This window comes from Dasypus novemcinctus, chromosome 21 (genome assembly GCF_030445035.2).
Source record: "Dasypus novemcinctus isolate mDasNov1 chromosome 21, mDasNov1.1.hap2, whole genome shotgun sequence".
NCBI lineage: Eukaryota > Metazoa > Chordata > Mammalia > Cingulata > Dasypodidae > Dasypus > Dasypus novemcinctus.
The window spans coordinates 26,447,563-26,474,078 of NC_080693.1; the positions used below are offsets into that span (position 1 = coordinate 26,447,563).

At 42.9% G+C, this 26,516-nt stretch overlaps 1 pseudogene; it reads left to right on the forward strand.

Annotated features, from left to right (window-relative positions):
• The first annotated feature begins 16,251 nt into the window (after window positions 1–16,251).
• Window positions 16,252–17,936, forward strand: LOC101435939 (lysosomal dipeptide transporter MFSD1-like; annotated as a pseudogene).
• The last annotated feature ends 8,580 nt before the right edge of the window (window positions 17,937–26,516 follow it).

A 26,516-nucleotide genomic window follows, 5' to 3' on the forward strand; every position in this document is an offset into this window, starting at 1 on the left:
TTCTATCCTTATCAGCGGCACCCGGAATCTGTTTCTTTTTTTTGTTGCGTCATCTTGTTGTGTCAGCTCTCCATGTGAGCAGCGCCACTCTTGGGCAGGCTGCACTTTCTTTTCACGCTGGGCAGCTCTCCTTACGGGGTGCACTCTTTGTGCGTGGCGCGCCCCTACGCGGGGGACACCCCTGCGTGGCAGGGCACTCCTTGTGCGCATCAGCACTGAGCATGGGCCAGCTCCACACGGGTCAAGAAGGCCCGGGGTTTGAACCTTGGACCTCCCATGTGGTAGATGGGGTCCCTATCCATTGGGCCAAGTTCACTTCCCCTAAGTTTAATTTTAAATAGTGAATACTTTTCTCAAACAAGATATATATTTTAACCTGAGTTCTTTTTTGCAATGTATAGTTTATATATGTATATGTAAGCTTTTGTATGTTTATGTTATGTATGTATGTTTATCATTTACGTATGTTTATGTCTGGAGAGGTAAGAAAAGCAAGAAACAATGACATATACCATCCCCTTGAATGAATATGGTTTTCATTAAAAAAAGAATTATAAACTAGGACATTGATTCAAACATAAATTGAGGAAAAAATATACCAGAGGGAAGAGGATGTGGCTCAGGCACCTGAGCTCCCACCTACCACATGGGAGGTCCAGGTTCCATTTCTGGTGCCTCCTAGGAAGATGACCAAGACATGAGTAGAGGCAACAGGTTGGCCCAACAAGATGATGCAGTGAGATGACACAACAAAGAGAGATAGTAAGGAAACACAATGAGAGACGTAACAGAGCAGGGAGCAGATGTGGCTCAGGCCATTAGTTGCTTCCCTCCAGGGTGGGAGGTCGTGAGTTCTGTCCCCAGTGCCTCCTAAAAAGAGAATACCAGCACACAACAAATGCAGTGAATGCAAACAATGAGGGGGTGGGGAAAAATTAAGCTTAAAAAAATATGTATATATGTATGTATACATAAAATTCTGAGTCTGAGTTGGGGATGAGGAGATAGAAAATCATTGTTCCCCTGATTTTAAGAAGCTGAAAGTTGAGGTAGTTGGCAGTATGATGAAATCAAGAAAACATTCATAAAGATTTAAAATATAATACTGCTTTCCTTAAACTGTAGGATTTGGGAAACAAAGGACTTTGGCTTTTTCCATCCAACAAGTCATGTTTCAATATTTGGATTTTCTTACAGTGATCAATGTAATGAAAAAAAAAATTGTGAAGTCATTTCCATTTAAAGAACTGTGTGCCTGAGCAAAAAACAAAACAAAACAAAACAAAACAAAACAAAAAACCCAAACCAAATAAAAGAAGAAAACAGTTAAGCCTCCTACAGCAATTAATATTATCTCTAACAAATATGCAGAAAAATTACTGTTTCAATCTCTCAATACTTCTAAAACATAATCGAGGGATGCAGATGTGGCTCAACTGATAGAGCATCCGTCTACCATATGGAGGGTCCAGGATTTGATCCCCAGGGCCTCCTGATCCGTGTGGTGAGCTGGCCTACACACAGAGCTGCTGTGTACAAGAAGTGCCGTGCCATGCAGGGGCGCTCACGCACAAGGAGAGCGCCTCGCAAGGAGAGCTGACTCACGTGAAAAAAGTGCAGCCCACCCCGAAGTGGTGCCACACATGCAGAGAGCTGACACAGCAAGATGATGCAACAAAAAAGAGACACAGTTTCCCAGTGCCACCCAGGGTGCAAGCAGACACAGAAGAATACACAGCGAGTGGACACAGAGAGCAGACAACTGGGGGGGGGGGCAGGAGGGGAAATAAATAAATAAAATAAATCTTTAAAAAATATATATATATAATTGAGTTGGTAATTTTTAAAGATTATTTATTTATTTCTCCCCACCCCTTCATTGTTTTCATTTGCTGTGTCTGTTTGTTGTGTGCTGGTCTTCTTTTAGGAGGCACCTCTCTCTGCTCTGCTCTCTCCACAAGGCCCGCTATAAATTCTCAGGCAAATGGCTTGTCTTTCTTCTCAGGGCCTCTGCTCGATCTAATGGAGCCTTTTCTTCTTCCTCAGGTATCTGCTTCTCTGTGTATTTACTTCCTGGGGGGGGAAGGCTGTCAGAAGGATTGCCCTTATGCACAACTGAGCAGAGTCTAAGAGACAGATAAAGTAGATACAATCCCCAGGTATTGGTTCCTTGGAGGGCTAAAGAGACCCACGGGTTCTATGGTCATGGCAGAAGGGGTTCACTGCCATGTCAGATGGCCCTTCTTTGGAGTTGGTGTTTCTGCGTGATGAAACTGGACTCAGATGGGATCTCTTTTCATAAGACTTTCATGCTACTTTACTGGAATAGTAGTTGGTGTTGGGGTTTAAGATATAATTAGGGGATTTGAATCTCTGGACTGACAATATGATAGCCAGGCCCTGAGCCTCAACAGACTCCAGCTCCTACAATTGGATTTATTGGACTCACCTCACTCAGCTAAGATGGAGCTGAAGAAGGACAACCACCACACCATGGAGCCTAGAGAGCCTACAACTGAAAGCAGGAGGATTGCATCCAGTATCCATGTGGAATCTGAGCCTCCTCTTGACATAGAGGTGCAACGGACACAACCAATCCAAGGTCCACAGAGAAAAGGTGGCATTGGAGTGGGAAAAGTAGACATGGTGGCTGATGGGTATGGGGAATGGCAGGAAGAGATGAGATGTGGAGGTGCCTTTGGGATTTGGAGTTGCCCTGGACGGTGCTTCAGGGGCAATCACCAGACATTGTAAATCCACCCAGGGCCCACTGGATGGAATGGGGGAGAGTATGGGCCATGATGTGGACCATTGACCATGAGGTGCAGAGATTCCCAGAGATGTACTTACCAAATGCAATGGATGTGTCATGATGATGGGAGTGAATGTTGCTGGGGGGGGGGAGTGGTGGGGTGGGGGTGGTGGGGTTGAATGGGACCTCATATATTTTTTTTAATGTAATATTTTTACAAAATCAATAAAAAATAAATTTAAAAAAACCCCAAAAAACTCCAACTGTCTCCTCTGCCATGTCGTTTTCTTTGCGAGTCCCTGCTCCCATGTCCTACTGATGTGGCCCAATCAAAGCCTTAATCATAATTTAATCTAGTAAAAGTGAAACCTCTGAATCCAATACAATATAATATGCCCAGAGGAACAGACTAATTCACAAACATAATTCAATAACTATTTTTGGAATTCATAAACAATATCAAACTTCTACAGATAGCAATTTGACCTGTTATCTTCTATCATGTAAGGGTGGAAACTGTCACTAACTTTTTTCTGTAGCATTTCAAGGGAGCTTGGCAAATGAAGAAAAACAGACTTTGGAGTAAGACATTTATGTGTCAAATATGAGTAAGACATTGAAATACAGGCTGTATCATTTTAAAATTTTCTATCATTTTTAATCTGTAGTTTTAAGTTTTTTTAATTTAAATTTTAATTTTTCTGAACCTGGATTTTCTCATCTATAAAACAAGATAGATATTTTTCATGTAGTGTTATTGTGAAGATTAAATGAGACAATTTTGTTAAGCACACAGAAAAGTTCTAGGCATCGAGTAGACCCTCAACAAATTATAGATGTTTTTATCTGTGACTCATATGGGATGTAATTATCGAAGACAGCACTTTGAAGGAAAGGTGACAACATACCCCACCCCACTCCCAAAGACTTCTTTAAGAATAACAGGATACTCCGCATTTCCTGATGCTTGAAGTTAGAAGGGGGTTGGTAAAAAGCAAGCATTGTGGGAGATTTTATAGTAACTGCCAAGGATGATATTTTCCCCTGCCCCCATGGTGCCCTCATTTGTCTGCTCATTGTTTCTACTTGCTGTTTGTGCTCACTGTCTGCTCATTTTGTCTATTCGTCTTTCTTTAGGAGGCACCTGGGACCTAGCATGTGTGAGGTGGGAGCCCAACTGCTTGAGCCACATCTACTCCCAAACACAGTATCAACTGAGTGAAATTTAGTGGTTAATTTGAGAATTGTTACTATAATACTATAAAACTGAATTATGGGAAGTGGATGTGGATCACACGGTTGAGCTCCCACCTACTACATGGGTGGTCACAGGTTTGGTTCCCAGTGCCTCCTAAAGAAGTTGAGTAAGAGGATGAGCTTACTCAATGGGAAGGTTTGGTGAGCTGACACAACAGGGTGATGCAATAAGAGACTCAAGTGAAACATAACAAGAGACACAAAAAAGCAAGGAGAGGAGATGGTTCACATGATTAGGTGACTCCCTCCAACATCAGAGGTCCCAGATTCAGTTCCTGGTGCCTTTGGCTAACTGATACAGAGACCAAAGTTTGGTATAGAAGCATTTCTCTTTCCTAAATTATAAGATTATTTTTGAGAATTTAGAAGATCAACCCAAATATAGAAATTTTTACGTTGAACATCTGCCTTCCCAAGAATTGTTTTTCTCCCAGCATGAGGAAGTAAACATTTATACTTTTAGTTTGTTTCAGATAAAGAAAAGAAAACTGAGACGAAAGAATGGAAGCTAAAGAAGAAAATTTCTAAAGAAATAGAATCAGGACAGCCAAAACAAATAGCCCAGGGATCTAAATTCTTAGGAGTCAGTGAATATGAGAGCAGCTTGGAGAAGCAAAAGAAAACTCATCAGGGGCTGGATGGCAACAATCCTCTTTTGAGGATCAGGTGCCAAGTGAGCATTATACAAAAACAAAACAAAACCTTATGGAAGGCGGGAAAATGCAAACTTAATAAGAAAGTGAGAATTTGTGATCTGAGCCCACTTGTCACCAGAGAGGTTCTGCAGAGTAAAGAACCTAAAGGGAGAAAAGGACTTGGCCCAGTGGTTAGGGCATCCATCTACCACATGGGAGGTCCACGGTTCAAACCCCGGGCCTCCTTGACCCATGTGGAGCTGGCCCACACGCAGTGCTGATCCGTGCAAGGAGTGCCCTGCCATGCAGGGGTGTCCCTATGTAGGGGAGCCCCATGCACAAGGAGTGCGCCCTGTTAGGACAGCCACCCAGCATGAAATTAAGTTCAGCCTGCCCAGGAATGGCGCCGCACACATGGAGAGCTGACACAACAAGATGATGCAACAAAAAGAAACACAGATTCCCATACTGCTGACAACAGAAGCAGACAAAGAAGAATACACAGCAAAAATAGACACAGACAACAGTTAACTGGGGGGAGGGGAGGGAAAGGGAGAGAAAAAAAAAAAGGTGCGGAAGTGGATTTGGCTCAACTGATAGAGCGTCCGCCTACCATATGGAGGTCCAGGGTTCAAATCCAAGGCCTCCTGACCCATGTGGAGTGCCGTGCCACACAGGGGTGCCCCCGTGTAGGGGAGCCCCATGCACAAGGAATGCACCCTGCAAGGAGAACCGCCCCATGCAAAAAAAGCGCAACTGCCAGGAGTGGTGCCAAACACACAAATAACTGATGCAGCAAGATGATGCAACAAAAAGAGACACAGATTCCTGGTGCCGCAAGAATGCAAGTGGACACAGAGAACACACAGTGAATGGACACAGCAGACAATGGGGGGTGGGGGGGAAAGGGGAGAGAATAAAATACAAAGTAAATCTTAAAAAAAAAAAAAAAGAACCTATAGGTGCAAGGCTTATGGCCAGAGCTTCAAACAGAAGTCAGGACTTACTCCACATCAGAAGAGCCATACAATAAATAGAACATATAAGTGTAATGACTGTGGAAAGCCTTTCAGCAGAAGCTCAAACCTGGTTATATATCAACGAATTCACACAGCAAAGAAACCTTATGTTGTAGTAACTGTGATAAAGACTTCAATCAGCGCTCCAATCTCACTTGACACTAGTGGATTCATAGTGGGGAAAATCTCTTTGAATGTAATCAATGTGGAAAAGCTCTCAGGGGAGGCTCAAACCTTATCCTTTACCAGAGAATTCACAATGGAGGGAAGCCATATGTATGTATTGAATCAGGAAAGGCCTTCAATCAAAGCTCAGATCTTATTATACATCACAGAATTCACACTGGAGAGAAACATTAAGAATGCAATGACTGGGAGAAAGCAGTCAGTCAGAGCTCGCACCTTGTTACTCACCAGAAAATTCGTACTGGGGAGAAACTCTATGAATGCAGGGATTGTGGAAGACCTTCAGACAGATTCCCTTCTTATTCAGGACCAGAGAATCCACACTGCAGAAAAACTCAATGAATGCACTCAGTGTGTAAAAGCCTTCAGTGGGCACATGGCTTTTCTTAAATACCCAAGATTTCCTACTGAAGAGAAACTAGAATATAAGGAAGCCTTTAGTTCAGATTAGAAATTAATGTACAGCAAAAAATTCATAAGGAAGCTTTATGAATGTAATAACTGTGGAAAAACCTTCCAAATCAGCTCAGATCTTATTAGACATCAAATAATTCACACTGGAGAAAACCTTACCAATGTGAAAAGGTCTTCATTCAGAACTCAATCCTTACATAGAACATCAGAGAATCCTCACTGGTGAAATGCTTTAAGAATGTATTGACAGTGGGAAAGCCTTTAGGGGGAGCTTATTCATTCTCAAAGAATTCATAAGGGAAAGAAACCCTATGAATGCAATGAATGTTCAAAGACCTTCAATCAGAGCTCAAGCCTTATTCGACATCATAGAATTCATAGTGGAGAAAAGCTCTATGACTGTAATGAAAGTGGAAAGTTTCTGCAGATGAAGTATTGATCTTGTCAAGCATCAGAACATTCATATTGAAGAGAAAGTTTATGAATGTAATTAGTGTGGAAAAACTTTCAGTTAGAATTCAGATCTTACTTAGCATCAGAGAAACCACAACGAAGCCTAACTCTCTGAATACAGTGTGATAAATCTACCGGTTTGTATTTATAATATTGGGATACCCACCCCTATGCATCATAACTACTTCCTAGCACTTAATTACATTTCAACCCTTACTTTATCATCAGAGATTCCACACCAGAGGGTAATCTTGTAAATGGAAGAACTGACAGATAAGCACCTACATCACTACAAAATGGTAGGAATTAGGTAGCAACAGTGTGACACATGTTATTGCATGTCCTATCCAGCAGTATCAGGACCCTAATAATTTCTCCCTGTCTTTCATCCATGATATGAACCGTGCCAGGTGAATAGAGCAATATGCTGAACTCTAATGGATGGTAGTTCCTGGGATAAAGTCTAGTCCAAATGTCTGGAAATGGATCTGAGGTTTTTCTCATTAGAATTAATGACAATATATAGATTGAGGAGTATGACCTGGTTCTTCCACTCCTAGCAAAACTAGGTTAAGAAGGGCTAATCTAATTAGGAAAAGGAAATGGATAGTGTATTAGTCAGCCAAAGGAGTGCTGATGCAAAATACCAGAAATCTGTTGGCATTTATAAATGGTATTTATTTGGGGTAGAAGCTTACTATCACAAAGGCCATAAACATAAATTATTTCCCAACACGTCTATTGGCACGTGTCGGAGCAAGATGGCTACTGATGTCTGCAAGGGTTCAGGCTTCGTCTTTCCTCTCAAGGCTCTATGGTCCCAGCTTCTTCCAATATCAGCTGTAGGCTGGGATAAGTTTTCATCTCTCTACTGGGGCTTATTCCTCTCCAGGCTCAGTTGCTCTCCACTCTCCCGAAGGTCAGCTGTAAACTCTAAGGCGAACAGCTCTTCCCGGGGCCTCTACCATGTCTATTGGAACCATCTCTCTTTCCTCACATATCTGCTTCTCTGTGCGTTTACTTTCTGGGCTCCAGGATCAAAACTCCAACCTCCCTCCTCTGCAGTGCGATTTTTCTATGAGTTCCGGCCCACCAAGGGGGCAGAGACTTACTGATGTGGCCCAATGAAAGCCTTAATAGTTATTTAATCAAGTAAAAGCAAAACCTCTGAATCCAGTATAATATAATATGCCCCGAAGAACAGACCAGTTTACAAACATAATTGGTATTTCTTTTTGGAATTCATCAATAATATCAAACTGCTACTCTTCACCCCATCAGGCTAAGAACTATTGCCAGCTGAAATGTTTGCTGAGGGTAATGGGAACATGGAATGGGTAGTGGAAGAAGTTAGTGTTCAATATGAAATTTGACCATGTGACCAGTTACAGAAACGAGAACTATAATCATTATGAATCTTTCTTCCTTGTTTCATTATGGGTATAATAATATATGTATGTAAAATGAATTTGTTTTCTTCCCCTACCTTTTCCCTTAATGTGAGATGCTGTGGCCTTGGTTAAGGGGCAGTCTTTATCTGGGAAAAGGACACAAAGAGTGATGATAACAGAGAATAAAAGCGGGTGTGCTTGGGATTAAAAAGGCACCCAGCATTCTTCTTCTGTTCTGTGTCTAGGAGCAGGAGGGAAAGGAGGCAGGAGAAACAATCATTGACAGAGCTGGATAAGGAGAATTTATTAAGTAGGTCAGCAAGAGATATAAAAGGGCAGTTTAATAAAGAAAAATTGCCTCATTTCTTTAGAGATGATGGCCCCCTGAACTCCGTTGTATTGTGCCTTTTTTTTTTTCATAAAGCTCACAGCCTTTTTTTTAAGATTTTTATTTTATTTATTTCTCTCCCCTTCTCCCCCCACCCAGGTTGTCTGTTCTCTGCGTCTATTTTGCTGCGTTTTCTTTGTCCACTTCTGTTGTTGTCAGCAGCACGGGAATCTGTGTTTCTTTTTGTTGCATCATCTTGTTGTGTCAGCTCTCCGTGTGTGCGGCGCCATTCCTGGGCAGGCTGCACTTTCTTTCGCACTGGACGGCTCTCCTTATGGGGGGCACTCCTTGCGCGGGGCTCCCCTATGCGGGGTACTCCCCTGCGTGGCAGGGCACTCCTTGCGTGCATCAACACTGCACATGGGCCAGCTCCACACGGGTCAAGTTGGCTTGGGGTTTGAACCGCGGACCTCCCATGTGGTAGACGGACGCCCTAACCACTGGGCTAAGTCCGCTGCCTATTGTGCCTTTCTTTTCACCTCCGTGTTCATACAGGTTCATCTACAACACCTTAGCATATGACAAGTTGTATTAGTTTCATGTCACAATATTTAAGGATGCCAAGTTTAAGACTGAATATTACCTAAGTTCTGTAGAGAATTAATGCAATTCTGGTTGTACGCAGGAGAGTTGAACATTGTTAGGTGGAAATATATATATATATATGCATGTCTGTTATTATTTTTACTCAGAGACTAAGTATTGTTTAAGGTAATGTGTATGGTTGCTGAGTTGACAAGGGATGGACTGCTATGGGTATATGGTAGAGTATAGTAGGTAGTGGAGGTAAAGGAGGAATGGCACAGGCTTCCTATGTAATTGCTATCCCTCCATAGTAGCAAAATAAAGATGCCAATAGAACTTGGAAAATACAATACCCTTTAATAATAAGTTAGTACATATAAATACATTAGAGCTGTAATTATCCACGTGTGGAAGTAACTCCAAGAGATAAGGAGATCCTGAAACATCTAAATTTAATAAAGGTTAACAAGGCGGCAGACTTGGCCCAGTGGTTATGGCGTCCGTCTATCACATTGAAGGTCCGCGGTTCAAACCCAGGGCCTCCTTGACCCGTGTGGAACTGGCCCATGTGCAGCGCTGATGCATGCAAGGAGTGCCCTGCCCCGCAGGGGTGTCCCCCGCGTAGGGGAGCCCCATGCGCCAGGAGTGCACCCTGCAAGGAGAGCCGCCCAGCGCGAAAGAAAGTGCAGCCTGCCCAAGAATGGTGCCGCACACACAGAGAGCTGACACACAAGATGACGCAACAAAAAGAAACACAGATTCCCGAGCCGCTGACAACAACAGAAGCGAACAAAGAAGAGGCAGCAAACAGACACAGAGAACAGACAACCGGGGTGGGAGAGGGAAGGGGAATAAATAAATAAATCTTTAAAAAAATAAATAAATAAAGGTTAACAAGACCTGACTTCAGAGGGGCATGACTGAAGTATGATTATAACCAAGAAAAGGGAACTCAATCAATTTTACTAACTCCATCTGAAGAAAGACTAGGTCATAGTCTAGAAAAGATGAGTCAAAGAATGTTTCTGTTGTCTCTAGCACTGATTCAGGAGAAATCAGTGCTGGAGGAAAGTGCTCACCCCAGCTTATGGGAGTATTCTATTCTCTTGACAGATAATCCCACACCATCTTTTCCAAGGACAGGGGGAGCAACCAAGTGATCAGAGCTGAGTGACACTTGCATTATCACTCAGTAACTACTCTGCTTTGCTTGCACGCCCATCAAGCAACCTTCGGATGAGAATTTAGCTTCCTACAGAGGATGTGTTGACCAACTCTTTCAATTTCTGCTTCATTTTGCAGCTGTATTTTACCCTGCTATTTACATAATTCTCTTGTGATTTCAATAGCATCAAGTCTATTTTCCTGGACCTAGACAATTCTCGAAAGATACACTGACAAAATCAAATTTCTGGGCTTGGAAAGTAGAGAACCAGACCCTGAAACCTGGCAGTCAGAGTTATAAGGCCCAGTTGAAGAGCCAGCTGGCCTTCCTGGACAAACTCTACATCTCATCATTAAGTGAAATTGTGAGTATTTCCTTTTGGAAACCAGATTATTTCTAAATTAATAATTCTGAAATTGACATGGTTTTCTAATATTTTTTTCTCTGACAATGTCCTGCCCTGAGCCTTCTAAACTTATGTTTTTCTGGCATCATCACCCTTCTCTGAAGTCCAATTAATTTTTCAGAAAAAAATGTCAGCGTTTCCCTTCTTCTCATTTCCCATTGACCCTGATCCTGTGAGTTTCTGGATTTCATCAGATTACCGTAAGAGTCAGTGGAGGGAAGTGGATGTGGCTCAAGTGATTGGGCTTCCGCCTACCATATGGGAGGACCCGGATTTGATCCCTGGGGCCTCCTGGTAAAAAGCGTGCCAGTGCCTGCGTGGCGAGCCAAGTGCCTGCCTGATTTCCTGCACCGTGAGTTCTAATGTTGTGTCTCCCTAATAGTTAGATCTTATTCCGTGGAATTCAGGTTTACAAATTGTACAGTGCCATATTCATTTCTGCTACCTATAAGAGCTTTAAATGGACCTTCATAATCATAACCTTCACAGTTAATCAAATCTGAAATTACTTTCTTGGAATAAAAATGTTTGGTGTCATTTCAATAGGAATCAATTCTCCCTTTCTTAGACTGGTATTTTTCTTTCTGGTGTTTTGATAAAATAGCTTCTATATATAAGGCAATTTTATACTCTCTTGTAATTGGAAGAAGGATGAGCTTATTGAATTTGGGTGTCCATATCATAAAAATCTCTGACCTTGCCAAGTAACGAAACATTTTTTTTAGCTCCTTGAGATAGCCATTTCACTTTGGCCCTGCTGCTTTGAGCTCTTCGTTATTAATTTTCTTGCAGTGAATGAGAGGCAGCACAGCACAGTGAATAAGAGAATGACCATAAATAGAGCACACTTCCTGGGTTTGAATCCTGGCTCCATCACTTACTATGTGTTCTTGGCAAGTCACTGGAACTCTCTGTGCCTCAGATTCCTCATCTAAAAGATGGCGGTAATAATAGTACTTACCTCTTAGAATTATTATAAGGATTAATCTTTCCTCTTTGTGCCCAAGAACTATTATTAAGTAATATTCCCGTAGCACAAACCTCCATATCCAGGCTGGATTTCATTTAAATAACATTCATTTTAAATCAACTAGAGGAAAGAATTGGCTGTGGCATTATTTCCCCCTGTATTTCTTTTGTTTGTTTGATATATTGCTCAAAATTCAGAAATAGAGTACTTAACATAGATTAAAGGCATTTCTCAAAACCCACGGAAAACAATGAAAAGAATGACCAATGGGGGGAATGCCATCTTGTACAGATATCTTTCAGAGCATCTCAGAGCATCATACTCCTGAAAGGCATGTTCAATGATCTTTTTTCTTTTAAAGATTTATTTTTATTTGTTTATCTCCCCTTCCTCCCTGTTGTCTGCTCTGAGTCCATTTGCTGTGTGTTCTTCTGCATCTGCTTGCATTGTCAGGCAGCACTGGGAATTTGTGTCTCTTTTTGTTGCGTCATCTTGCTGCATCAGCTCTCTGTGTGCGTGGTGCCACTCCTGGGCAGGCTGTGCTTTTTTTCACTCAGGGCGGCTCTCCTTGTGGGGCACTCTCCTTGCGCGTGGGGCAGCCCCATGAGGGGGCACCCCTGTGTGGCATGGCACTCCTTGTGCACATCAGCCAGCTCACCACACAGGTCGGGAGGCCCTGGGTATCAAACCCTGGACCCTCCATATGGTAGGTGGACACTCTATCAGTTGAGCCACATCTGCTTCCCTCAATGATCTTTTGATTAGAATGAAGAGATCTAGGGGCGTGGGGCGAGGGGGTTTTCACAAAGGAAGCAGGACTATTCCTATAAAGAACTAGTTTAATGTACCAGAGTGGCAGGGGAGAGGCGTTGAAAGGAGAAATCATGTTGGCAGCCCATGTCTACTATTATCTTTCACCTAGCTCTTAGCTAAGAAGCACACTGCAAGTGGGGCATATGGGAATCCCCTAAACATTTTATGTAACATTTATGTAATCTAAATACTTTTTAAAAATAAAAAAATTAAAAATTTTAAAAACCAAAATACTGCGAGAGGTTGCAACAAGGTGAAGAGGGGAGTGGATAGAGTGACTGTCAACAGGTATTACAGGGAAGCAGATGCAGCTCAAGCAATTGAGCTCCCACCTACCACATTGGCGGGGGGGGGTAGTTCCCTGGTTTGGTTTCCAGTGCCTCCTGAAGAAAACAGTGGTGGTGGACTTGGCCCAGTGGTTAGGGTGTCAGTCTACCACATGGGAGGTCTGCAGTTCAAACCCCGGGCCTCCTTGACCCGTGTGGAGCTGGCCCATTCGCAGTGCTGATGCGGGCAAGGAGTGCCCTGCCACGCAGGGGTGTCCCCCGTGTAGGGGAGCCCCATGCGCAAGGAGTGCGCCCCGTAAGGAGAGTCACCCAGCGCGAAAGAAAGTGCAGGCTGCCCAGGAATGGTGCCGCACACACGGAGAGATGACACAACAAGGTGACACAACAAAAACAAACGCAGATTCCCATGCCGCTGACAACAACAGAAGCGGACAAAAGAAGACGCAGGAAATAGACACAGAGAACAGACAACCAGGGTGGGGGAGAAGGGGAGAGAAATAAATAAATAAATAAATCTTAAAAAACAAACAAAACGTAAGCTAAAGTGATGGGCAGGCACAGTGAGCTGATGCAACAAGATGGTACAACAAGAGACACAAGAAGGAAAAACATAATGAGACCCCAATGAAGCAGGGAGCAGAGGTGGCTCAAGGGGTTAGGTGCCTCCCTTCCACATCAGAGGTCCTGGGCTCAGTTCCCAGTGCCTCCCGAAGAAACAAGGAAGATAAACAGACACAGCAAGTACAAACAATGAGGGGGTGGGGAGAAATAAATATTTTAAAAATGTATTTTATAAAAAGCCTAAAGAAAAAAAAAAACCCAAACAATTAAAAAATAAATAAAAGCCTGTGATCAAAAAGGTTTCTTATTGTGTTACATTATTCCTTGAAAATAAAAAACTGAAGGGGGATGTGATGATATGAAGCTGTATGTGTCCCAGAAAAGTATATTCTTAAAGTTAATCCAGGGAAGCGGAGTTGGCCCAGTGGTTAGGGCGTCCGTCTACCACACATGGGAGGTCCGCAGTTCAAACCCCAGGCCTCCTTGACCCGTGTGGAGCTGGCCCATGCGCAGTGCTGATGCACGCAAGGAGTGCCGTGCTACACAGGGGTGTCCCCCATGTAGGAGAGCCCCACGCGCAAGGAGTGTGCCCCATAAGGAGAGCTGCCCAGAGCGAAAGAAAATGCAGCCTGCCCAGTAGTGGCTCCGCACACATGGAGAGCTGATGCAGCAAGATGACACAATAAAAAGAAACACAGATTCCCGTGCTGCTGACAACAACAGAAGCGGACAAAAGAAGAACACGCAGCAAATGGACACAGAGAATAGACAACTGGGGCAGGGAGGGGGGTGAGGAGAGAAATAAATAAAAATAAATATTTAAAAAATAAAAAAATAAAGTTAATTCAGCACAGCTAGTGTAACTCAGTGGTGAGCACTTGCCTTGCATACAAGGTCCTGGGTTCAATCCAAGTTATGGCTTAAAAAATAATAATTTTTTTAAAAATGGAAAAAAAATTAATCTATTCCTGTGGGTGTAGACCTATTATAAGTAGGATCTTTTGATGAATAGGATCTTAAAATTTTAGTGATCCACCTCATTCAGGGGGGTCTGAATCCTCTTACCAGAGTCCCTTATAAGAGAATGAAATTCAGATAAAGAGAGAAAGCCACAGAAGCAAGAAAATGAAAGCAATGAAACCTGGAAGAGAAGGGAGAGACCAGCAGACACCGCCATGTGCCTTGCCATATGACAGAAGAGTCCAGGATCATTAATAGCCAGTCTTCAGGAAGAAAAAAATTGGTTGATGGTGATTTTTTTTGGACATTTTTCTCAGCCTCAAAAATGTAAGCTTGTATATTAATAAATTCCCATTGTTAAAGCCGATGCATTTCATGGTGTCTGCATTCTGGCTGCCTACCAAACTAGAACAGGCGATAAACCTCTAGATTTGGTGAGAGAGGATTTGTGGCACCAAATGTCCATGAGAGCTTTGACGTGCCCTAGCTCAATTCCCTCTGCCTCTTCCCATAGTATTCTTTTTTTTAAATTTATTTTTTATTTATTTCTCTCCCCTTCCCCTGCCCCCCAGTTGTCTGCTCTCTGTGTCTATTTGCTGTGTGTTCTTCCGTGACCGCTTCTATCCTCAGGCACTGGGAATCTGTGTGTTTTTTTTGTTGCATCATCTTGTTGTGTCAGCTCTCCGTATGTGCGGCGCCATTCCTGGGCAGGCTGTACTTTCTTTCGTGCTGGGTGGCTCTCCTTATGGGGCACACTCCTTTGCACTTGGGGCTCCCCTACGCAGGAGAAACCCCTGCATGGCAGGGCACTTCTTGTGCGCATCAGCGCGGTGCATGGGCCAGCTCCACACGGGTCAAGGAGGCCCGCGGACCTCCCATGTGGTAGGCGGACGCCCTATCCATTGGACCAAGTTCCCTTCCCTCCCATAGTATTCTTTAATGGAATAGATAGCCTGCTTCATTTGTTGCTAAGTAACAACAATCAGTAAGGTAATTTTGTAGAACCTATGCTTAAAAAAATTTTTTTTTTAAAGAAAAGAAAGGAAATGAGTAAAAGACAGATTAGGAACTCTGGTGGTTTGGAGTTGTATGTACCCCAGAAAAATATGTTTTTATACTTAATCCATTCCTGTGGGTGGGCCCATTCCTGTGGATGTGAACCCAGTGTAAAAAGGATTTTTTGATGCTGTTACTTCAGTTAAGGGGTGGCCCGACTCAATCAGGATAGGTCTTAATCCTGTTAATGGAGTCCTTTATAAGCAGAATGAAATACAGAGATAGAGTACCACAGAGGGAGCAGCCAGAAGCTGAACATCACGGGAATCTGGAAGAGAAGGGAGCGGTCAGGAGAGGCTGTCATATGCATTGCCACGTGACAGAGGAGCCCAGGACAAGAATTGACAGCATCCAACACCAAAATGCCACTGTCTTCAGGAGAAACCATTGCCTGGATCTGGAATTTTCCTAAACTGAAAGCCATGAGCCATTAACAAAACTGTTGTGTTCCCGCAGAAAAGTAAAGAGCAAAGAGAAAAATTGAAGTATATAAGAAATATTGATTATATAAGAAAGTGTTGCTAAAAAACATTTTAATCTAATGGAAGGCCAGACTGTAGTCCATAAAAAGTTTATATAGAACAGTTAATACCAAGACATATCCTGGTAAAGTAACTAAATTTCAGTTACAAATAAATGAATGGGCATCTAGACAGAAAAGCAAAAAATGTGCAAGATAGAAAAATTTAGGTTGATTTCACACTTCTCCACATTTACACACAGTATGCCAAAATAACGTTTATAAAGTTCTGAGGAGAAACAAAGTGTGATCCAATAATTATATACCCATCTGAATGTTCCTTCATATGTAAAAGCAATTGGCAGGATTTCATTACCACGTGCCTAATGGAAAAGGAGGAAGAGGAGGAAGAGGAGGAAGAGGAGGAAGAGGAGGAAGAGGAGGAAGAGGAGGAAGAGGAAGCGCTGGTGTTGTGAAGCGTTGCCAGCCCTGTGTGACCCCAGTCTCCAGACACACCGACTCTCGGTGCTGCTGAGGTGCCTCCTTGGCTTCGGTAGCTATTTTTGTTATGATAATCCGGCTGCCCTTCAGACTCAGGTTAAATGGGACATGCAGGTGAATACCGCGAAATTCATGCTGCTGTGTTTCTGGTATTCTTGGCCCAGTGTAGTTTTGTGTTTCTTTGGTGGCTTTTTGATAGATCGAGTATTTGGAATACAACGGGGCACCATTATTTTTAGCTGGTTTGTTTGTACTGGGCAGGTTGTTTTGCTCTGGGTGCAATATTTAATGCTTTTTGGCTGATGGAATTTGGAAGGTCTGTTATTGGGATTGGTGGGAGTCCTTAGCAGTTGCCCAGAATACATGTGCTGTGAGTTGATTCAAAGGCAAAGAATTAAACCTGGTGGTTGGACTCCAACTTAGCATGGCTAGAATCGGAAGTACAGTAAACATGAACCTTATGGGATGGCTGTATTTTAAGATTGAAGCTTCATTGGGTTCTGCAGGTCAGACAACCCTTGGTGTCACAATTATGACCGGGGATATAATGTATATTCTTTCACTAATCTCTGTCTGGCCCTTGCCTACATGAATCAGAGAGCAGAAAGAATTCTTCATAAAGAACAGGGAAAAACAGGTGAAGTTATTAAGCTGACTGATGTGAAGGACTTCTCCTTACCCCTGTGGCTCATACTTATCATCTGTGTCTGCTATCATGTGGTAGTCTTCCCTTTTATTGGGCTGGAAAAATTTTTCTTTACAGAGTAATTCAGATTTTCCTCCCAGGCAGTGAGAGTGATTAACAGTGGTGTAGGGAAGCGGACTTGGCCCAGTGGTTAGGGCATCCGTCTACCACATGGGAGGTCCGCGGTTCAAACCCCAGGCCTCCTTGACCCGTGTGGAGCTGGCCCACACGCGGTGCTGATGCACGCAAGGAGTGCCCTGCCATGCTGGGGTGCAGAGTGCGCCCTGTAAGGAGAGCCACCCAGCGCGAAGGAGGGTGCAGCCTGCCCAGGAGTGGCACCATGGGCTGAGAGAGCTGGTGCAGCAAGATGACACAACAAAAAAAAACACAACACAGATTCCCGTGCCGCTGACAACAACAGAAGCAGACAAAGAAGAACACGCAGCAAATGGACACAGAGAACAGACAACTGGGGGGGGAGGAGAGAAATAAAAAAAAATAAAATCTTAAATAAACCCCAAAAACTGGTGGTGTATATGTCATGTCATATTAACATTGTTGTATATGTCATATTAACAATATTGTATATGTCTCCCATGCCCCCAATATTTGGAATCCTGGTGGATAAAACAGGAAAAAACATCATCTGGGTTCTGTGTGCAGTGGCGAACACTCTGGCTTCTCATGTGATGTTGACCTTTTTGCCGTGGAACCCTTGGATTGCTATGTGTGCCTCCTGGGACTCTCCTGTTCATTGCTTGCCCATAAACTGTGGCCAACAGTGGCCTTTGTAATTCCCGAACATCAGCTGGGAACCAAGTATGGCTTCATACAGTCCATTCAGAATCCTGGGTTGGTGATTATTTACATAATTGCTGGCATACTGTTGGATACTTTGGGGTATTTATTTTTAGAAGTTTTTTTTCATTGCCTGTGTTTCTTTGTCACTTTTATCTGTGGTCTTGCTCTATTTGGCAAATTGTGCCCAAGGTGGTAACATCAATTATTCTGCAAGGCAAGGGAAAGAAATAAAACTTTTTCATACTGAATGAGAAGTTTAAAAGACTGTGTCACAAGAAGGTGACTTCCCACACCATTATTTAAAAACCTCCATTTTTGAAAATTTAGAGTTTAGTGAGGGAAAATAATGGACTGAAATGTTACTGTATTTATATTTTGAATATACCTTTTTTCAAAGCATATTTGTGAGGACTATTTTAGCCTGTGTCCTTTGTATTGAGAGTTGCTGAAGAATTCTATTTTAGAATATACTAATCAACTGAAAAATCTAGAAAATTGCTTTAGAATATCCAGGTAGATTTGAATAAGGACAGTAAATAATGGAAAATACTGCACCTTGTTCTGAGATCATTTTCACTAAGTGTATGTTAGGGATATGGCCTTTATCTTTAAGCAAAAAACAAACAAAAAATGGCTTTTGTCGGTGTAGATGTGAAGCAGGCGAGTAAGAGAGGGAATCAATAGACAGATCTGGAACCTGGCAAGAAGTCCATGGAGAGGTCAATACCCCCAAGAAGGCTGCTGGGAGACCCTCCCCAAGATTCCACCATCCAGAATAAGACTTCCTCAGGAAGTCAGGAGAAGCCCTGGATATTCCCCAAGGACTTTGTCATTGGGCCCTTATGGGGGATGGATGGGCGGGGTAGTCAGTCAAAACAGCAAACAGCTGGAACTCCCCCCTGCCTTTAGCAAAGGGGATTGATGGTTCAAAAGGCAGGCACAAGGCCTGAACTCGCTCCCTTGCCTTTGGACCCCCTCTCTTGTCTTTGCCGTGTCTTGTTGCCTGTCCCTGCCCTCTGCTCCCTGCTCTCGCTGTTCTTCCTCTGCCATGATGGCCACGCAAGTAAAACCTGGGGATTTATAATCTATAATGGGAAATTGTAGTCTGTAAATCAGCCCTCTTTATCACTTTTCAGCCCCTTCCTCTCTATCAGGGACCCATGATCTGTTATTTTATCTCCTTTTTCTTCCTTCCCTACCTGAACGAATTACTGGCCTAACTCACCCAATGTGCTCTTTTTTTTTTTTTTTTTTTTAAATTTCTTATTTATATTTCTCTCCCCTTCTGCGCCCCCCCCCCCCAGTTGTCTGCTCTCTTTGTCCATTCACTGTGTATTCTTCTTTGTCTGCTTGTATTCTTGTCAGCTGCACTGGCAGTCTATGTCTCTTTTTGTTGCGTCATCTTGCTGCATCAGCTCTCTGTGTGTGTGGCGTCACCCTGGGAGGGCTACACTTTATTCACGCTGGGCAGCTCTCCTCACGGGTGCACTCCTTGTGCGTGGGGCTCCCCTACGCGGGGGACACCCCTGCATGGCACGGCACTCCTTGCGCGCATCAGCACTGCGATTGAGCTGGCTCTACACAGGTCAAGGAGGTCCTGGGTTTGAACCCTGGACCTTCTATGTGGTAGGCAGATGCCCTATCCATTTGGCCAAGTCCACTTCCCTCAGACAAATGTAAATTGAAGGGCATTATAAACAATAATGGTTTGCAGTTTTTAAAAAATCCCAAAGTCATGAAAAATAAAGGCACGTTAAGGAAATGAAAGAAACTGGAGAGCTATGGTCCTGGGTTGGATCCTGGACTGGGAAGAATAGCTATAAAGGATGTTATTGGAACAATTAACAAAATGGGAATATGCACTGTGATGTAGTAGTTTTTTTTTTTTTTAAAGATCTCTCTCTTTCTCTCTTTCTGCCCCCCTCCCCCCCTCCAGTTGTCTGCTCTCTGTGTCTATTTGCTGAATCTTCTTCTTTGTCCATGTCTGTTGTTGTCAGCGGCATGAGAATCTGTGTTTCTTTTTGTTGCGTCATCTTGTGTCAGCTCTCCGTGTGTGCAGCACCATGCCTGGGCAGGCTGCATTTTCTTTCGCGCTGGGTGACTCTTACAGGGCGCACTCATTGTGCATGGGGCTCCCCTACGCGGGGGACACCCCTGCATGGCAGGGCACTCCTTGCGCGCATCAGCACTGAGCGTGGGCCAGCTCATCACATGAGTCAGGAGGCCCTGGGTCCGATGTGCTCTTGAAATTCATTTCTGCAGCATAGTCAAGAACCTAGACAAAATCTGATTACAGATGGGTTATTTTATACAGAATAAACTATGGCATTGAGATTTATTATTCCTTTTTGTAAAAGGGAATAAAATAATAATAAATAATAAAATAAAAAAGGGAATAATAATAAGGAATATGTGAAAACTATTTTTATAAGGGAGTTCTTTATAGTCACAAAAAGCAGATTGTATTCTGCTCTCTTGAGTTATGAGAGGTTGCTGAACAGTGGCCCTTTGGAGCTTCTTCTCTCTTACTGAGGACCCTAATTACTTAGGGATATAATATATACAAACTTTCTTATAATCTAATAACTAAAAAGTGTCCTTCAAATAATGATGAGAATTGCGTATCCATATGGATAAATTAAAATACTGCAACAGGGAAAAAAAAGCAATTGGCAGATATTCTCAAGTGTGTAAAAACTTGGAATATGACACCCATGAACCCTTTTTGAAAAGAACCATGTACAATGAGAATACAGCCAACAAAGGATGTTGTGGGAAACTGGTTTACCTGTACCCTATTTGTTGCTTCCTGTTATTGTGGGTATTGCCTTATTGTAGATGTTGCAGTTGCTTCCTGTTATTGTAGATGATGTTGCAGTTCTAATAGCAAACAGCTGATTGTTAGTTTCTAAATAAATACGATGTGGAAATAGGGTTGAGGCTCTCAGTTCCAGAAGCCGGTAGTCCCCTGGTCCCATCTTTATCTCCTCTCGTGTCTCTCTCTCTGTCCTTTATTTCATAAGGTTCTGCATCGCCTTCCCTTTGAGGCAACTGACTTCTGACTTAGTGCAGCAACTGGAGCCAGAACAGGGACCTAAAGGGAAGAGGTCTTGCTTGGAGCAAAATGAAAAGGCGGTGTAATGGCGTAAAGCCTCGAGTGGTACAGAAAACCTTCCAAGTCCTCAGTAAGTCAGGACACTCGGGTGTTTTTGCAGGGTTATGACGGGAAACAGAGACAGTTCAACAAAATATTACCCATATGTATGTCCCTTGAGACAACTTCTCAAAGCAAAAGGATCTAAGGTCACTAGGCCTTGTATTTTGGAAGTCTTACAGGTTATAGAACAATACTGCTTGTGGTTCCTAGCAATAGGAAGTTTAGAATTAGGAGACTGGGAAAAAGCGGGAAAAGAGGAAAATTACTTGTACGAGGTGTTCTGCTCCCTATTACTATTTGGCCCACTTTGATTACAATTAAATGTTTTAGAACCCTTGCAAACAGAAGAGGATGAAGATAGAGAATGTGAGGAAATTCTTCCCATTGTCTTGCTTTCAGCCCCTTCATTAACTGACTTTAGAAAGTCAGTTTCCCCTCCACTGTCTCCCTCTCCCTCTCCCATATCTGGAGAAATTCAGCCAAAGTTGTCTACTTTACAAAAGGGCATCTTACAGGCTAGAAGGGAGGGTGATTTGGAGGAATTTCAAATGGCCTTTCTAGTAAACATACAAGAAAGAATAGCTCCCAGAGTAGATCTTCAAAACCTAAATGGAGTTTATGAGTTTACCCATGAACCTTTCCCATTTAAAATATTACGAGTTAAAAGCAGCAGTGCGGGAAGCGGACTTGGCCCAATGGATAGGGCGTCTGCCTACCACAGGGAAGGTCCACAGTTCAAACCCCAGGCCTCCTTGACCTGTGTGGCCCATGAGCAGTGCCGATGTGCGCAAGGAATGTCCTGCCATGCAGGGGTGCCCCGGTGTAGGGGAGCCCCACGCTCAAGGAGTGCACCCCGTAAGGAAAGCCGCCCAGCGCGAAAGAGAGTGCAGCCTCCCCAAGAATAGCGCCACACACACGGAGAGCTGACACAACAAGATGATGCAACAAAAAGAGACAAAGATTCCCGGTGCCGCTGATAAGGATAGAAGCAGTCACAGAAGAACACACAGCGAATGGACACAGAGAGCAGACAACTGGGGGAGGGTAAGGGGGGGGTAAGGGGAGAGAAATAAATAAAAAATAAATCTTTAAAAAATTCAAAACCTGGTGGACCGATCCTTCAGAGACTCAGGCTGCTCACAATAGAGCTCATAATATCCCCATTTCCTTGGATCAGTTAGTGGGGTGGGGAACTGGGTGGGAGTAGATCAGCAATTAGTGATGAATGATCATGCCATTGCACAGGTTCGATGCTGTTGCCTAAGAGCCTGGGAAAAGATTGAGGCTAAAGGCCAGCCTCCGGGGTCATTCCAAAAAATATTACAGGGACGTAAAGAACTCTACCCTGACTTTATTGCTTGGTTACAAGAGGCTATCAAAAGACAGGCCAATAACTTAGAAGCTGCGGATACTATTTTGCAGCTAATGGCTTATGAAAATGCTAATCAGGATTGTCAGAAAGCTATAGGGTGTATAAAGGTGAAAGTGGATTTGACTGGACATATTAAATTATGCCAGGATGGAGGGATGGAGGGGCAACGTGCTACAATGATGGCTCAGGCTATGGCAGGGAAGAAAATCAATAGGAGGTTTTCTGGAAATTGCTTCAATTGTGGAAAAACTGGTCATATGAAAGAAGATTGTTGGAAAAGGTCTGAGGGAAAAATGCCATTAAGAGAATATTTCAGCTTAGAAACGACCTGAGCTGTGTCCCCGCTGTGGTAAAGGATGTCATTGGTCTAACCTATGTTGGTCTGAATACCATAAGAATGACACTCCCTAGCTGGTAAACTTCCAACGGGGCCTGCTCCCAGCCCCGCTCCAAAAGGGGGTTTCCCAGTTCAGTAGAGCAACCCCAGCACTCCCCAACACTCCGCAGTGTCCTGGATTTATTCCCCTCCACAACAGGAAGCACAGCTATAAATATCCCTAAGGCTGAACCTGTTATCTTGCTTCCAGGGTCTAAAAACAGACAATGCTCCTGGTTATACCAGTGTCTCCCTTACAAGGTTTCTAGATGCTTGGAATATTTCACACACTACAGGACTTCCAGCGAGCACATCAAACCCTTAAACTCATGCTACAAAAACAAAAAGGGGGATATGTTGGGGGAAACTAGATTACCTGTTCCCTATCTGTTGCTTCCTGTTATTGTAGATGTTGCCTTTTTGTAGATGTTGCAGTTGCTTCCTGTTATTGTAGATGATGTTGCAGTTCTAATAGCAAACAGCTGACTGTTAGTTTCTAAATAAATATGATGTGGAAACTAGGGTTGAAGCTCTCAGTTCCAGAACATGTGAGTCCCCTGGTCTCACCTTTATCTACTCTTGTGTCTCTCTCTTTGTCCTTTATTTTGTAAAATCCTGCATCGCCTTCCCTTCAAGGCAACTGATTGTTGACTTAGTGCAGCAAAAGGAATGAATTAAAATAAACACTAAGGAATTCATAAAACATGGGAAAATGGCATCAGTGTTTCCTGTCATTAATTGATTTATTCATCTAAGAAACATTTACCAAGGAACTACTATACTACTATGTTCCAGTCGTTGTACTAGATATTGGGAATACAAAGATAAGATACTGTCCCAATTCTCAAAGAACTTACAGTTTATGTAAGTGGATAAGAACAAAATAGTGTGACTAGTGCCAAGAATGAGGTAGGCACTGTCTACTAGGGAGAACGTGGAATCAACACAACATATAACTGCATGTGGGGGAAGGAGAGGAGCTAAGAATGACTCTCAGTTTTCTGACTTCGGCAATGGGTGGGATATTGGCAATGCTAATAAAGACAGTGGTCAGAGAAGGCAGAATAGGTTTGAAGATTTAAAGATGGATTTAGTTTTGGTCATCTATTTGTTTCTAACAGGACTAAAGATGGAGATAATGTAAGTTCAGGGAACGTCAAGGAGCTGTCAATTTCTAACTCCACAGATCAGGCCAGATATCCTTCAACAAAGAGCAGAAGCACCCTGTCTCCAAGAGTCCAAGCTACTGGGAATCCTTAATCCTCTAATTCAACTGAGTACTTTAAAAACTTCCCTCATTTTTTGTTTTTAAAATGAAAACTCAGTGTACAGATTCTAAGTTAGAAGATGGAGCCCTCACCCAGTAAGTCCAGACCTGCCTCCTTCTCTAGCATCTTGCCCTTATAGAGATTCCACTGACTCCAGGCCTGGTGCCCGGCATCCTTTTGTGATTCATTCATAATCATATCCTGCAGCATCTCGAACTCCAGAATTAGAAGATCCCACTCAGTAACTACTCACTCAATACTAGATGCTCCATACCTTCTCCAAGATTTTTTATTTATTTCACACATACCCTTGTTGTTTGTGCTGTGTCTGCTCATCTTCTTTTTAGTAGGCATTGGGAACTGAACCTGGGATCTCCTATTGTGGGAAGGAGGTGCCTGATCACTTGAGCCACATTTGCTTCCTGCTTGTTGTATCCCTTGTGTTTCCTCATTGTGTCATCTTGTTGTGTCAGCTGGTCACATCAGCTCACTCTCTTGCTCATCTTCTTTAGGAGGCACCAGGAAAAGAAATTGGAACCTCCCATGTGATAGGCAGGTGCCCAACTGCTTGAGCCACATCTGCTTCCCTCCATACCTTCTTTTTAAAAATTTTTTTACTGCTTCCCATATTACCTTGGTCTTAGCAGATAATCTTGCCTCTTGCTTTAAAAAATTTTAAAACTATGTGTAAAATTCACCTTACATTATCTTTTCAATGACACTACTTCTTTGCTCTATTTCTTCTCTTCCATTCTCTAATACTTACGTGTTCTTTAATTGAGCCCTTACTAGGTAAGGCACTATGCTAGGTAATTTCTAATATAGTAATGAGGATGGTACAGTCCTTGTCCTTGAACTGGTGGCCTGGTAGCTGTACAGACAATGCCAACAAAATGGGTTAAGTGTTCAGTAAGGATAAGTATGCAGTGCTATGGGAACCACAGGAAGGCACAATCTTGAGGTGATAGGATGAGTGAGGAAACTTCCTGAAGGAGGTAGTTTCAAAGCTGAGGCCTGAAAAGCAATTTGAGGTAACGAATAACAAGACTAAAAGAAAAAGGAAAGGTTGGGGCTATAGCATAAACAAAGGCCAGGAGGTAACACTGCTAAGTGAAGCCCAGAGAACAAAGTCGTAAAAGATGAAGTTAGTACAGTAATGGTTAAATCCCAGAGGGCTGTGCATGCCAGGCTAAGGAGTTTGGACTTTCTCCTCAAGACAGTGGGGAGCCACTGAAGAAGTTAAAGCAGGAGAATGACATAACCAGATTTAATTTATCTTTTTAAAAGACTATTCTGACTGCTCTAGGGAGAAGGGACTGGAGAGTGTACAAGGCTGGAAGCTGGAATATCAGGAAATTTCAGCAGTAAGCCATGATGGAGACAGTGAGGGCTTAAATGAGCTACTGGCAGTGGAGATAATGAGAAAGGGATTGAGTCAAGAGGCATTAAAGAAGCAAAACTAAGCAGAATTGGTGCTATCCCAGATAAAGGGGGTAAGGGCAAAGAATTGGCATTAAGGATGACATCCAAGTTTCTAACTTGAACTCCCCAAGGTAAGTAGGTTGAGAAGTTGGAGCATAACAGGAGGGTCAGTGCAGTGAGAGGGTGACGAAGTCTATTGTGGACATGTTATGTGTGAGTTACCTGTGGGGTGTTCAGCAGGAAATGCCCAGGAAGCCGAGGAGAAAGCCCAGGAGAAAGATCTATAATGGGGACACAGATTTCGGAATCATCAGTATAGAGGAATTGGCTGAAGCAAGAAAGTAACACTGGTGATTACAGCTGCGAGGCTGTAACATATGCCTTGCAAGCAAACAGAGCCAAGTTAGAATACTGGCTTAATCTGCCTCAACTATCATTTCCTCAACTGTAAAATAGAAATAACACCAGTTATTCAAAATGTTACTGTCCAGATTAAATAAGACAATATATGTAAAGTCCCACACTGCTACAGTATACGCCCCTCCCTCAAGAATGTAAGCTCTGTGATGGTAGGGAGAGCCTTGTCTGTTTTATTCAGTGTTGGAATGGTACCTGGAACACAGTAGGTGCTCAATAAATATTTGTTGAATAAATGAATAGTAGGTTATCACAGGGCCCACTGGATGGAATGGAGGAGAGTATGGGCCATGATGTGAACCATTGTCTATGAGGTGCAGAGGTGCCCAAAGATGTACTTACCAAATCCAATGGATGTGTCATGATGATGGGAACGAGTGTTGTTGGGGGGGGGGAGAGGGGGGGTGGGGGGGTGGGGTTGAATGGGACCTCACATATATATTTTTAATGTAATATTATTACAAAGTCAATAAAAAATAAAAAATAAAAAAAAAAATAAAAATGAAAAAAAAAAATGAATAGTAGGTTAATGCTCTTCCCTCTTTCCCTTGACTAAATAATTCCTGAAATTCCTCTTCCCCTTGGCCTCTTCAATACATAATATTCCAACTACTCTGCTGCTTCTTTATCATCTGGGCCCTTTTGGCTTTCTCCTTCTATTACACACGTGGCTTGGTGCTCTCTCTATTCATTCAGTATCTCAATGACCAATCACCTCTGCTTTAGAATGGAACCCAAATCTAAACTCCTATTCCTTACCCATATTTTAGTACTCCAATCATAATGTATCTCTAGCCCAATATCTTACTGAGAGTCATT